The sequence below is a fragment of the Pistacia vera genome, unplaced genomic scaffold (assembly GCF_008641045.1).
Source record: "Pistacia vera cultivar Batoury unplaced genomic scaffold, PisVer_v2 Contig123, whole genome shotgun sequence".
NCBI classification, from domain to species: domain Eukaryota; kingdom Viridiplantae; phylum Streptophyta; class Magnoliopsida; order Sapindales; family Anacardiaceae; genus Pistacia; species Pistacia vera.
In genome coordinates, this window is record NW_022195282.1 from 173,062 (window position 1) to 186,695 (window position 13,634).

The 13,634-nt window shown below is 35.4% G+C and overlaps 1 pseudogene; it reads left to right on the forward strand.

Moving 5' to 3' along the window:
• Positions 1–7,192: 7,192 nt before the first annotated feature.
• LOC116116628 lies at positions 7,193–10,844 on the forward strand (annotated as a pseudogene).
• The last annotated feature ends 2,790 nt before the right edge of the window (positions 10,845–13,634 follow it).

A 13,634-nucleotide genomic window follows, 5' to 3' on the forward strand; every position in this document is an offset into this window, starting at 1 on the left:
CAAGAAACAATGCTATATCCAAGCAAAACGCTTAAATAGAATATGAAACTACAGTGCATCCACTATTTAAAAAAACTCATTTGATATCATTTCAAAGATAAAGTGATAAATCATTTGTTAGGTCTAGTACCTTAATTAACCACAAATTACTTATAGTAGCTGCATTATCTTTGAACTAGCTTACATATAAATTGATTCTTGGCAATAGGACAATATAAAACAATTTGTCAAACAGCAATAGGATGTCATTTTGCAGAATAGCTATATCCACAGTGACAGTATAAAACAATCCATCTGGCAAACAGCAATAGGATGTAATTATGCAGAATAGCTAAAATTTGTCAACATTCAAGTCACAAAAGCAACTAGATACTGGAAAATCTATTCGTGTCCAACAAACAAGGACTTTACATATGAGAAATATACCATTGACAATAACCTTGAAACAATTATTTTCTTATGTACTTTCAGGTCATAGGCAGCATATCTCATTAAAGCTCATGCCATCCAAGACCAACTGCACAACCACGTTGTAGTAACCTAAAAAAATTCCCGAGTTATCTGGTAGGTTCATGCTGATAATCTTCACTTCATGTTTGTACTTTATGCCATTTGAGACTAACTGCAGGATCATACAATAGTCACTGATAAGAAAGTGTGTGTGTGTGCGTGTGTAAAGAGGAGTCACGAATTAGATTTTAACGAAGAGAAGGGAAAAGAAAGTAAAATTGAAACTAAAACCTTGAAAATCCCAATTTATATACTTGAGTAAGATAAACAAAGCCTCAGATTAGCATTTTGGCACATTCTTCCTTGCGTCAACAACCCATGTGTAAAATCTACCATGGTGCGCTAAATGTTGTTGCAGCTCATGTCCAAAATTGTCATCATAGGCAACAACAATTCACACTTTAAGTTCAATATTTCAGTCATGTAATTGTGCTGGTTCTCAGAATATAAGAAAAACCAGAATCATGATTAATAACCTCAACATTTGCATTGACGTGAACAAATTGCAGTCTGATAAGAAAAGAAATCAAAACCATTAAGCGCATCTTCTAAGTTAAGTTTGTTTCCAGAAATGCAAGAAAAATTTAAGACAAAATTTCTAAAATCGAATTATTCCATTAGTCGAAACCAGTAAAACTTAATAGTATAATCCAAAGTTTCACATTATAGCCCGTACGATTAACAGAGACAAAAACACTAAGGCAAGAGGAAATATTGATTATGAGAATTAAAAGAAATAAAAGCCTCAGATTAGCATATTGGCACATTCTTCATCGCAGCAACAACCCGTGAAGAAGATCCACACGGAGCGCAATAATATGTTGTTGCAGCTATGCCCATACTTTCTCCTCACCAGCTTAACAACTTAATTAACAATAAGCAAACGACCCTAATTATATACTTTGATATAAATTGCTAACCAACACAACAGAGTTATTTTTCTTTCTGAAAAAGTAAGATCAATAAATTGAAATAATTACCAAATATAAACAAAAAATTGTACTTAGCTTCCGCTAATTCGCCTGAGAAACCACCAAAATTTCAAGCTAAAGTGAGCAAGATTGCTCAGATTAGGATTAGGGTTTCCTCTTATACTCCAGATATATGTGTTTCTTTGTTTTTTGGGAGAATTTGCAGCTGTACCCCTTAAAGCCTTTCTATTTCCTCGGATACCCTGTATTTACATATTCACAATCATCACCCAATGTTGGGTCGAGTTTACTGTTTGCGATTGTAAAGGACGGTCATGATATTGAAACATAATAAATAGTTAAATCTACAGTTATTTTCTACAAGTTATGGTCAAATTTTTTTTAATAAAATAAAGATAAATTGGTAAACACTTCTGGTAAACGTGACGTGACAGTTTATCAATTTACATTTAATTAGACAAGATTCATTACGAACTAACAAATTATAAACTAACATATCTTTATAAAAGAAAATTAGTCAGAATAGTTTACCAATATAGTAATTTTTTTTTTTATGAGTTTATAAATTATAACTTTATAATAAATATGAAAGTGGTTTTAGAGACCGACGAGTCGTTGAAGCTGAAGCCAGTTGGGCCTGCCAAGGAGAATTACGGGCTGTACACTGTTGGGCTAATGCCTTTGCAGCTAATTACATCATTATAATCAGTATTCAGTACAAAAGAGGTTTTAGAGACCGACGGAGTGGTTGCAGCTGAGCCAGTTGGGCCTGCCAAGGAGAATTACGGGTTGTACACTGTTGGGCTAAGTAAGGCCTTTGCAGCTAATTACATCAAGCGGCTCACTACGCTATTATCCCAAAAGGAGCTTATTGCAATCATGCTATGTAAGAAATGGAGGTATAGGCCTGTGTGATATGGTTTGTTAGATGTTTCAAATATTGTAGAAATGGTATATTTTATTTCCTGATAAAATATATGAATAAATCATAATTTTTCAATTTAAATGAGATTCTGAAAAACTTAGTAGACATTCTCAGTTATAAATAAAATTGATTGCTGAAAATATAATTGAAAAGAGAGAATGTGAGTGGTGAAATTTGTAGGAATGGGCCTGACATCGGACATCCCTGTCAATGGCAGTGGCACATATAAAAAAACAAAAAAAAAAGGAATCAGGGGAGTGTGAATCTGAGTCTCACAAAATTGGTCCCCGTTTGGTTTGGGTTAGGGACAGGCAAAGAAAAATGGTCCAGTATATGATTGAAAGAATTACAACCATTGGATTGGATGATGGACCATTAAATGAATGAAAAAAGTTAGAATACCCCACTTATGAAAACTCTTCAAATCCAACAAGAGAGTCGAAGGCAGCAGCGAGCATCTGGTGTTGAGTCTTCACCAACTAATGGTCCCATTCACTCACCATTATACCAAATGATGTTACTTATTAACAAATCTACACACCCCACCATCCCAAATCCCAATCACTATTTATTTCTAAATCTCTTTTTCATATTATAATTAAGCTCAACCTATGAAAAAGGGGGAAAGGAAATGATTCCATATGAAGCAAGTTTGGTCCAATCATCTGAGGATGTTGTGTGTTGCCGTATATTGACAATATTTCAAAAGTTATAACGCTAATACTGAGTCACATACGTAAGACAAATACCATGAAATTGTTTTCCAGCAAAATTTGACTAAGTAATAATTTAATAAATTTGGAATCGACCCAACTCCAAGTATGCCGAGTCTAAATTTGTCACTTAGTGAACAGAAAGTCTGTCATAGAACATGGCATTGCTACTTTTTTGGTAAAATTAATCAACCAACACCAATAACATTGATTCCTCATCCACGACTTATACCTTATCTTTTTGAAATGAAACAAACTTAGTTGTGCACGTAATTTACAACCCTAAACATTCATGTGCATCTGTAATTTTGGTCCCTTTCACAACTCCATTCTACCCTAAACCCAATCTTTTATTGTTGGTGGATAAGCGTTTAATATTGTGCCTTTTTTATAATAAAAATATAAATTAGAAGCTTTATTGGTAATGATTAGTCAGTCTATTGTTATTTTTTATTCTATTTGTTAGACTAAAAGAACTTAATTTTTCTTTAAAATCATCATTTAGCGATGTGTTACACAAAGTCAATCCAATTAATTTTGAAATTTGACACACAATTTTGCAAATAGTAACATAAATCCCATGTTGCCACGTGTAAAAGATAAGAAAAAGAATTAGGTAAAATGACAACTTTTTGAATGGAGGGGGCATTAGTTTAAGTAGTTACGTGATAGTAATTGACCACGTTTTAAAAAAAAAAAAAAAAATGGAAAGAAATGATGGTGTTGGATATAATCATAGTCAACTATATGGATTAAGAGAATAAATGACCAAAAAAAAGATGGACACACAAGTACGTAAAAGGTCAGAGAGGTAATTGTCGGTGACGATCATGTCGATGTCGAGGGTGAGGCGGACGTAGCTGTGCTGTTACTTTTTTTTTTTATTTTTTTCTTGCGTCAAAACTCCAACGTAGACAAAGACATAAAGCTCACGCTAAGTAGGGAGAGATTAAAAAAAAGAAAAAGGTAATGTCACTCAAGTTGATTGGACAGTGCAGGCCGGCACTAGGGAGCAGACTTTGCCCACCCTCTATTTTTCTTACTCAACCCTGTTTTTGTTTTCTTTTAAAAGGTCCCCCCACTGCTCTTCTTCGGCTCATAACCCAGTTTCTTCACTTTCTTGCTCAACTCTATTCCTTTTAATTTCATTCTAATCTATGTGAACTCTTAATTGCATTCATTATTTTCCTAACTTTTTACTCCTTTTCATACCCGATATTATTATATGAACATTTTCTAGAATGGAAATTGGCCTACTTTTTTAACAACTCCCATCTAACTTGAAACGCGAATCACCTAACCCCAAAATACTGCAAACCAAAGAGAGTTCTATTATGATAAAAACCAAAAATAATAGTAGTTTGCAAATTTGATGATTATATAAATCTTCAAATAAATAAAATGTTACATTTTTCGTCATGATGCCATTTGCAAAGATTCCAATGGTGGGAGCATCTAAAATTAACAGTAAGTCAAATGACCCGTCTTCTTTTTCTACATTGTGTCAACAAAGTTTGCCACATAATCTCTGTGTGTGATTTTTTTTTTACTACGCAAGGTATACATACTGTCACTTTGGAGAGGTAGGCGCACATGCATTAGAGAGAGATCTTAAACTTTAATTAATAATCAATGATATGATAAGATAAAAAAGTCCAATCAAACTCTTCCACTAATAACATTGACATAAATACATACATACTACCATTTACCTTTTTTTCCATCACGTGCACCTAATACTTGTCATACGCAAACGCAAAACGGTCACGCCTTGTATCAAATGTTACATTTATTCATTTATATATTAAACCTTCACTTAATTTCTTTATTCTACCCCCCACCACATCTTAATCTCATAAGATCTGTATTTGATAATAAATAGATTTAATGATTTGTATATGAAATTTAAAGTCATTATTGTTGAATGAGTGTAAAATTTCGAGGAATCCAGCAAAGGTGTTGTGGCGTTAATAATCCATCCATCACCAAATGCATATTGTTTTTGAGAGTTGCCATCAATGCCCCCGACTTCCTTGTCTCAATACTATTCTTCAACAATAATTGACTTAAATCATAACCTCTGAGATCTATAGTGGGGTATGATCTCAGGATTCAACAACAGATGTGACTCAAACCATTTTATTTATTTTTCTTTATTATTCTTCAATTTTTTTTTTTTTTAAATAACTGTGGAAGTGCTTGTACAACAATTAAGATAGTATAATCAGGTCTCTTTAAACACTGAAAGATTGCTAATATCTAAATTTGCATTGTTTATTTTAACCCTCGCCATTTACATTGGCTTACCGCTTCACGTGTAAAGGATTAACATAAATAATAACAAGACTCGGTTGTCAGTAAGAAATGCCAATGGTCCATTATCAAAGCCACCATAACATTAAAATAACAAAGTCATCACTTGACAACACTAAACAAGTAAAGATTATGATTAACGTCATTTTTATTTCCTTTATTTATATCTCCTAGAATTCGATTTCCTACAAACATTTCAAAATTAGCGAATTATACATCCATTCAACTCGAGAATTCCCGAAGAACCAAGCGTGGGCTTAATAATCAAATCCATTTGTTTATTTATTTAATTAATCACTAATTATTTATTAACTCTACGTGCAAGACAACTCACCTCCTTATTTTAATATTCAATTAACTGATTAAACCTAAATTTCTGAGCAAAAGATTCAAAATATTTTAACGGAAACCTTTTCGCTGTTTCCTAAAATAATAATACTATTCTCATTTTACAACAACATTTTTCTTTAAAAAAAAAATAATAAACGTAGAGACAAGCCTTCACAGTTGCTATCGATAAGGACGCTCACCAACGAGAGACCATACAACGGCCAAGATCTTCCGTTTAGGAGCTTGAAATCTGGACCGTTTATTTTAACTCTCTTTCAGCTTTTTCGACATAAAAAGGCACAGCTCTATGGAGTCCATGCCGACAGTGGAACCCAATAATACATGTCCTTTTCACCGACTGACAACTGTACCCCTCATTTATATGGAACTAGAATGAAACTGTGCTATCAGATAAGGGGTATTTTCGACAATGAAGTTCCAACATCAATATAATTTTTTTTTTTTTTGTGAAGCCATGTACATGCACCTGAGGTAACTGTGGGGTCTCTTCAGCTCTTTCACTATTCATGGTAAAATATTTTTGACTGTTTATACTTTTTGGGTAATTGTGTAAATCGATTCTATTCCATCAGCCGTACACTGTTAGAAAGGCCCCTCTCATCTGACGGTTTTGTTTAAAATGCGACATGCACTGTTTTGTACTTTTATCCTTTTATTTTTGTTCCAACAATTGTTTGGACTTTAATCCACAAATTACCTTTTTAAAGAAAATTTACCTCATAAACTATCCTTTCACCTTTTTTCAGAATTATAAATGTTTACAAAATATATTAATTTTTTTTCCTGGAAATGCAATTTATTCAAATTATTTAAATGTTAGTCTTTGGTAATGAAAGTCAACAGGTCGTACTGTAATACTATAGTTACTATATTAAACTGTTAATTACCAATTTCAATCAAGGACGAAATAAAGTTTAGTTTTCTGTACATCATCCATCGTGTACATGTTAACAGTCTCCTAACATGGGAAACACAGTAAAAAATGATTGAACGGCCATGATGTCACAATAACAAAACTTCACATCAGATCATTCCTCATTATTTTAACCTTTCTCTCTCAGTGTGGTCCCCTCAATATCCGATCCCCACAGATCCAGCCGTCAACGCGAATCATGAGATTCCTTCCTCCACCATCCCTCCTACACATGATAACACTTTATCAACACCCTCCTTCCCTCTTGTACACGACAATTTCGAATCCAATCTCTTATCCCACGATATTATGAACTTCTCGCCACATCTGCCCTGGTTCCACTCTCTTTACATACACCCGTTTTCTGAGGCTCCCTTCGTCGCCTACGGATAGATCATAAACTACCCCACCGTCCATCCAACGGATACAATCAATATGGTAACACGTGTCCCAATATCAACCGTTGTCACTTGTTTAACTATAGTTAAAATCTAACCCAACTGGTTTACCTACATAAAATCCCTTATCTAATTTCTCTCAATTTTTCTTTTCTTTGTCCTACACTTGACTTTCTCTCTCGACTCTCTCTCTCTCTCTCTCTCTCTTTTCTCTCACCTCACCTCACCTCCCTCAGTACTGAGTATAAGCTTGTTCTTCATGGCATTCAGATCTAAACAAGAAGAAGAACACAGAAACGTCACTTCTCTTCACTCGCTCGCTCAAATAGTTTTGAATTTTTTGAAGAGAATTTGTCGGGAATTCAAATATTTAGTTTGTTCAATGTTAAAGAAAATGTCATACCATCCTTTCCAGAGGACGTGTTAGAGCATGTGTTTTCGTTTGTTCAGTCCGACAAAGACCGGAACTCGATATCACTGGTGTGCAAGTCGTGGTACGAGATCGAGAGGTGGTGCAGGAACGGATTTGTGGGGAACTGTTACGCGTGAGCCCGCGGAGGGTGATCACACGGTTTCCTGAAGTGAGATCGTGGGGCTCAAAGGAAAGCCTCACTTTGCTGACTTTAATTTAGTTCCTGAAGGTTGGGGAGGTTACGTGTACCCGTGGATCGCTGAGATGGCCAGTGGTTACCCCTTTTGGAGGAGATCAGGTTGAAGCGTAGGTGGTTTCCGATGAAGCTGGAGCTGATTCCCAAGTCTTTTAGAATTTTAAGGTTCTGGTGTTGAGCTCTGTGAGGGCTTCTCCACCCAAGGACTTGCTGCATTGCTGCTAATTGCAGGTTTACTTTTATTTACTTTTTCTCGAGAATTAACTTGCTAAGTATATAAAAATTAATATTCCTTAAAGTGGTTGTTTAAGTGTTGATGATATGAATGTGTGATAAAATCTCATCTTTATGGTATTAACTCCAGTTCATTTTACTGTTTTTTCATAATTATTTCCAAGAAAAAAAATTAAGAAACTTATAATGTTTGCTCCACTGAGTTAAATTCGTAGGGCTGTTTTGTGGATTCGGTATCCGCAGAATGTGGACTTTTTCTTACATGTGACGTTGCCTCTTTTATGCTTTGTTCTTGCAGTCTTAGATCTGGTGTAGGCTTGTTCTTTGATCGCTAATCTAGTTAAGTTCACTTGTGTTGCTGTTTCTTTCTGCCAGCTGAATTTGATGTGGGTTGGATTGCGTTTTATTTAGTTTCGGATGTTTGCTTCTTGAACAATGCGGGTGTTGTTTAGGATTCTTCTTTCTTTCTATGTTGATACAGAAAGGAGGATGATTCTTCTTCACTTTGCTTAGTTTTTATTATTCTTCAATTTTCTGCCGAAGATTATGTTGATTTGTTCAGGAACTTGGTTTTTGGTTTTGGGGAAAACTCAAGTCTATTTCCTTCTTTTTCTTCTGTTGGTTTTGGAATCTTAGAATGGAGACATTTTTCTTTATATAAAATAAATTTGATGTCAAATAAATAAAGCGTGAGTGGGCTTTGTTTTCTGGGAACCGTCTTTGCTGAGGAAATATACTTTAATAAGGCAGTCTAGTCACTGTCAATGACGATGCTGGCAATGAGCTGCCAATTTTTTTTTATGGAATTTTTGTTTTTTCTTTCATTGTTATTTTGGTCAATGGCTTAATTTGGTATCACCGTTGTGGCATTTTCTGTAATTAAATCACTTTTAAGGTCTTAAACCTTGTCATCTTGTTTGTTGATGCAGGAATCTTAGAGAGTTGGATTTGCGGGAGAGTGAAGTGGAGGATTTGAGTGGGAATTGGCTCAGCCATTTTCCTGAGACATGCACATCACTTGTATCTCTTAACATTGCATGTTTAGGGTCTGAGGTTAGTTTATCAGCTCTTGAGCGCCTATTAGGTAGGTGTCCGAACCTGAGGACTCTTCGGCTCAACCGTGCTGTACCTCTTGACAAGCTTGCCAACCTACTTTGCCAGGCACCTCAGCTTGTTGAGTTAGGCACAGGTGCCTATTCTGCTGAGCTGCGAACGGAGATCTTCTCAAATCTGGCAGGAGCTTTTTCAGGGTGTAAGGAACTTAAGAGCCTGTCTGGGTTTTGGGATGTGGTCCCTGCTTACCTTCCAGCTGTTTATTCTGTTTGCACTGGACTGACATCATTGAATTTGAGCTATGCAACTATTCAATGTCCTGATCTTATCAAGCTGCTTAAATTGTGTCCAAATTTGCAGCGCCTTTGGGTAGGTTTGATCTTATATAAAGTTTTTGTTGACTCTTAGTTGTCATCTCATTCCTTCTACTCTTTGCTTGTATCCAAAAATTTTTGTTTAGCTGCTAGAGGAGATGCTTCCTTGTTGTATATTGCAAAATAATTGACCTAGGGTTTCCTTTGAATTTCAATTCTGGGCATTTGAAGTTTAATTACCGATTTCATCTAGGAGTTCCCTCTATTTGTTCTGTTAACCTACTTTTGATCTTTTTCTCTAAAAACTTACAATACCTTGTATCATCTTATTGCTATACTTGGACTAATCGAGGACACCATTGCAATTTGCAGGTACTGGATTACATTGAGGATAGTGGCCTTGAAGCCCTTGCCGCATCTTGCAAGGATCTGCAGGAATTGAGGGTATTTCCATCCGAACCATTTGGTGCTGAGCCAAATGTATCCTTGACGGAACAAGGCCTGGTCTCTGTCTCTGAGGGCTGTCCTAAGCTTGAGTCGGTTCTCTATTTCTGCCGCCAAATGTCTAATGATGCTTTAGTTACCATTGCTAGAAATCGTCCCAATATGACTCGTTTTCGGCTTTGTATTATTGAGCCACGGACTCCTGATTACCTGACTGACCAGCCACTTGATGTCGGTTTTGGAGCCATTGTTGAGCACTGCAAGGATCTGCGGCGCCTCTCCCTTTCTGGTCTCCTCACAGATCGTGTGTTCGAGTACATAGGAACCTATGCTAAAAAGTTAGAAATGCTTTCTGTGGCTTTTGCTGGAGAAAGTGATTTGGGACTCCATCATGTGCTTTCTGGGTGTGATAGCCTTCGGAAATTGGAGATTAGGGACTGTCCCTTTGGTGACAAGGCTCTTTTGGCCAATGCTGCAAAGCTGGAGACAATGCGATCCCTTTGGATGTCTTCGTGTTCGGTGAGTTTTGAAGCATGTAAGCTGCTAGGTCAGAAGATGCCCAGGCTGAATGTTGAAGTTATTGATGAGAGGGGACCTCCAGATTCGAGGCCTGAAAACTTACCCGTTGAGAAGCTTTACATATATAGAACTGTCGCTGGGCCAAGGTTTGATATGCCTGGTTTTGTGTGGAATATGGATGAAGATTCTGCATTGAGGCTTTCTTGAAAGGTTTCCAAACCATTAACGCTTTCTATGTAACAAACCAAACCCCTTGGATATGTAGCAGGTACATGCTCTATATGCTGCTCATTGTTTCACATTTAATTTTCTGTAGCTTAATATATAATTGCAGCCCTTATTGGAGTGGGGGAGAAGATAAGGAGGGTATACAGAGGCTCAAGAGCTCTATTGCCATTGATTTTACACTTGGCCGAGCTATGGCATACCAACTAGTGTTTAATAAAGAGATAAAAGCTCCTGTTTGTTGTTGTGTATTAATCAGAGTTGTTATTTTACTTCGGCATAGTCACCCATGTATACTATTTGCAGACTTTTGCAAGCATTTGTATCACCTGTTCTTGTGAACTTATTTGTGTCATTGTTAGCTTTGAGGAATAAAATTTCAAATTTTGTTACAATTACATGATTCCATTTGGTTAAAGTTGCTTTGTTTAAAAATGGAATGATAATAGTATGGTCTTGATTCTTGAAACCATTTATTTATACAAAAAGTTTTGAAGCCATAAATTATGGTATCAAACTGGAAACAGCTTGGTAATTGGCGTCGCGCGAGACAAGTACAACTGTAGTCCCCTGGCTTTTGAGACTAAACACATTTAAATAAATACGGATGAGATTTCAGTTTCTTTGTTTAACGACCATCAGGGCATTTGGCAACTTCAAGAGCTGGCATTCCATATTTAAGAAATGGAACTAGTTAGGAGTTAGGAGGATGGAGTTCCACAGTTTTCAAGGACGAAAACACAAATGATAATAAATGGTTGATGGAGGAGGAGGAGGAGGAGAGGTGAAAAAGGTCTGGGTATATGATTTCAATTTTCTGCTTCAGGTATGTGTAATATTCAGCTTTTTTTTTTCCCTTCAGAATTTAAGGGCCTCGACTGTTGTGCCACGTGATAGATTCGGTAACATTGGTTAGTGTCCACAACTTTTGCTACGTTCACGCTCTATAATTACGAATTTACCCATGAATTTATCTTAGAGTGACTCTTTTACCCTTAACTTTATTTCAAAAATAAATATTGAAATTATTGTGCATAACTTATACAAAACTTTTAAAACGTTAAAAAATGTAATAAAAAATCTTTAAATAACTAAAAAGAAATACAAAATCTATTTTTAATATTTTTAAAAAAAATTGAAATTGACCAAGCATGAGTGACGTGAACCTGGCATGACAATATCACGTCCGATCTAAGCTCAAGTTCATTACACGCTTAATATCTAGTTCAAGAAATTTGAATTAACTTGATCCAAAAGTATTAAAAAATATGTTAGAGAGTCTTTCTATAAGCTTTAGAATAAGACTACAAATCTGCTACTTGTAAATTAATATGCACATATTTGAATTGATATGTACATATTTGAACCATCATATCTACTTGTGATTTGTGAACTCAAGCTATCAGTATATATTCCAAACATTGTATTCAATTGAGAATAATATAATAAAGTTTACGTTGTTCTTGTTTTTTGCATTCTTCTTTTTGTAAATCGTCTATTTATTATTTTAGATTTTTTAAATTCTTTGTATATTATTTTTATTTTTAATTACGTAGTTTCAGAATTTTACTTTTTTCAGAAATTTCATTTTAATTTTGTTTTGCAGCAGAAGGTCTAATTTACCCTCACTGGTTTTATGCCCTGAAGTCTGAACTAATAGCAGGGGTTGTACATTGTAGTTTCTAAAAGAAGTGGTGGCTACGTGTAGTCTTTTAGGTTTTAGGGGGTGTATAGGGTATTAGCCCCACTAAAAAGCATTAATTACGTAGTAAATAATTTTTTAAGACAGAAAATTATAGCATTAATTATGACAGAAAATTATATGCAGGTTAATCAAAAGATAGTTGGATTGGCGTTGGCCGCGCAAGTGGTGTAATCAAAGTAGCAGATTTATTTCTTCTCTTTTTATCCATCCAAATCCAGATCCATTGATGATGGCCGCACGTTTGATGTATTTATGATCATCATCATTTATATTCTCTGTTACTTATCATTGTTGCTGAATTCATATATGCTTCTTTTTACTGTTTCAGTTCATTATGATGTTACAATCACTTATCCATAAACGAGTTACAATGCATGGTGATGGTCCACGTCTCTCTGTAAATTGGCAGTATCCCAAGTTTAGTCTTATTGGTGAATCGTGATTCTACCATCACCCCCACTCCATTACAACAATGATGCTCTTTATGATTTTATTACCATACAGTTCCTTCTTTTTATGTAAACAGTTTGAGATTTTCTTATGCTTATTTACCATTAATTCATTTTTTCGTTTGATTAGAAAAAGACTCACCAATGTGAAACTTGGAATTTCGTTGCCAAGCTTTACCTAAACTGAATGGAAACACTAGAAAAAAAATAGTGTCAATGACCCAGTCAATGGGCTCAGTTCAGTATGTAATCACATGCACCCAATGATCACGACATTCTTTAACCAGTTTGTCGTTTCTGTTTCTAGTCTTTTGGAGTCACAATTGTGCAGCGGACGACCTCACGATTGAGGATATTTCCATGATTTTACAAAATTTTCCAGATTTAAACTTGACTTTTCACCGTAGAAAATAATAAAACTAAGAATTTGACTTTGAAAAAACAACGAAATCATCTGAGATTTATAGGAATCGAATCCCCTTCTCCTAAATATTCATAATCATAACCATAATCAATTAGAAGGAAAGCGTTTGATATGGGGAAGCTTATTTGCTCGGAAATAGCAGAGGGTGGATTGGATCTGATGGGCCTAATCATGGCACTCGTAATTGCTCTCACTCTCATGCTGGTTTGTGTCCAACCTCCTCCACGCCCCCGCTATATTGTGTCTGCCTATCCTGTTGCAGTAGTTCGGAAGTAGAGGTCAATTCTTGAATAAACTTTTGTAATCAGCTTTTATTTTCACGAATAGCCTATGGGCAGAGCTTTGTAATCTGTATTTTCATTTTATGGGCATACTTCTGTAATCTGCATTCATTTCATGAGTAGGGCTTGTTTAATTTTTGGTGGTCTTTCCTTCCCTAATGTTATAATGATACCTAGGAATTTGTTATCAGGAGTCATAATTCTCCTCAGAGAGTCCCTGTAATTGTATGCACTTTCTAAATAAAACAGGTTTCATGGTCTGTTGCACAGCTGAGTTTATTATAAATTTTTGTTCATAATGCTTGCTTGTACAACTGAGATTA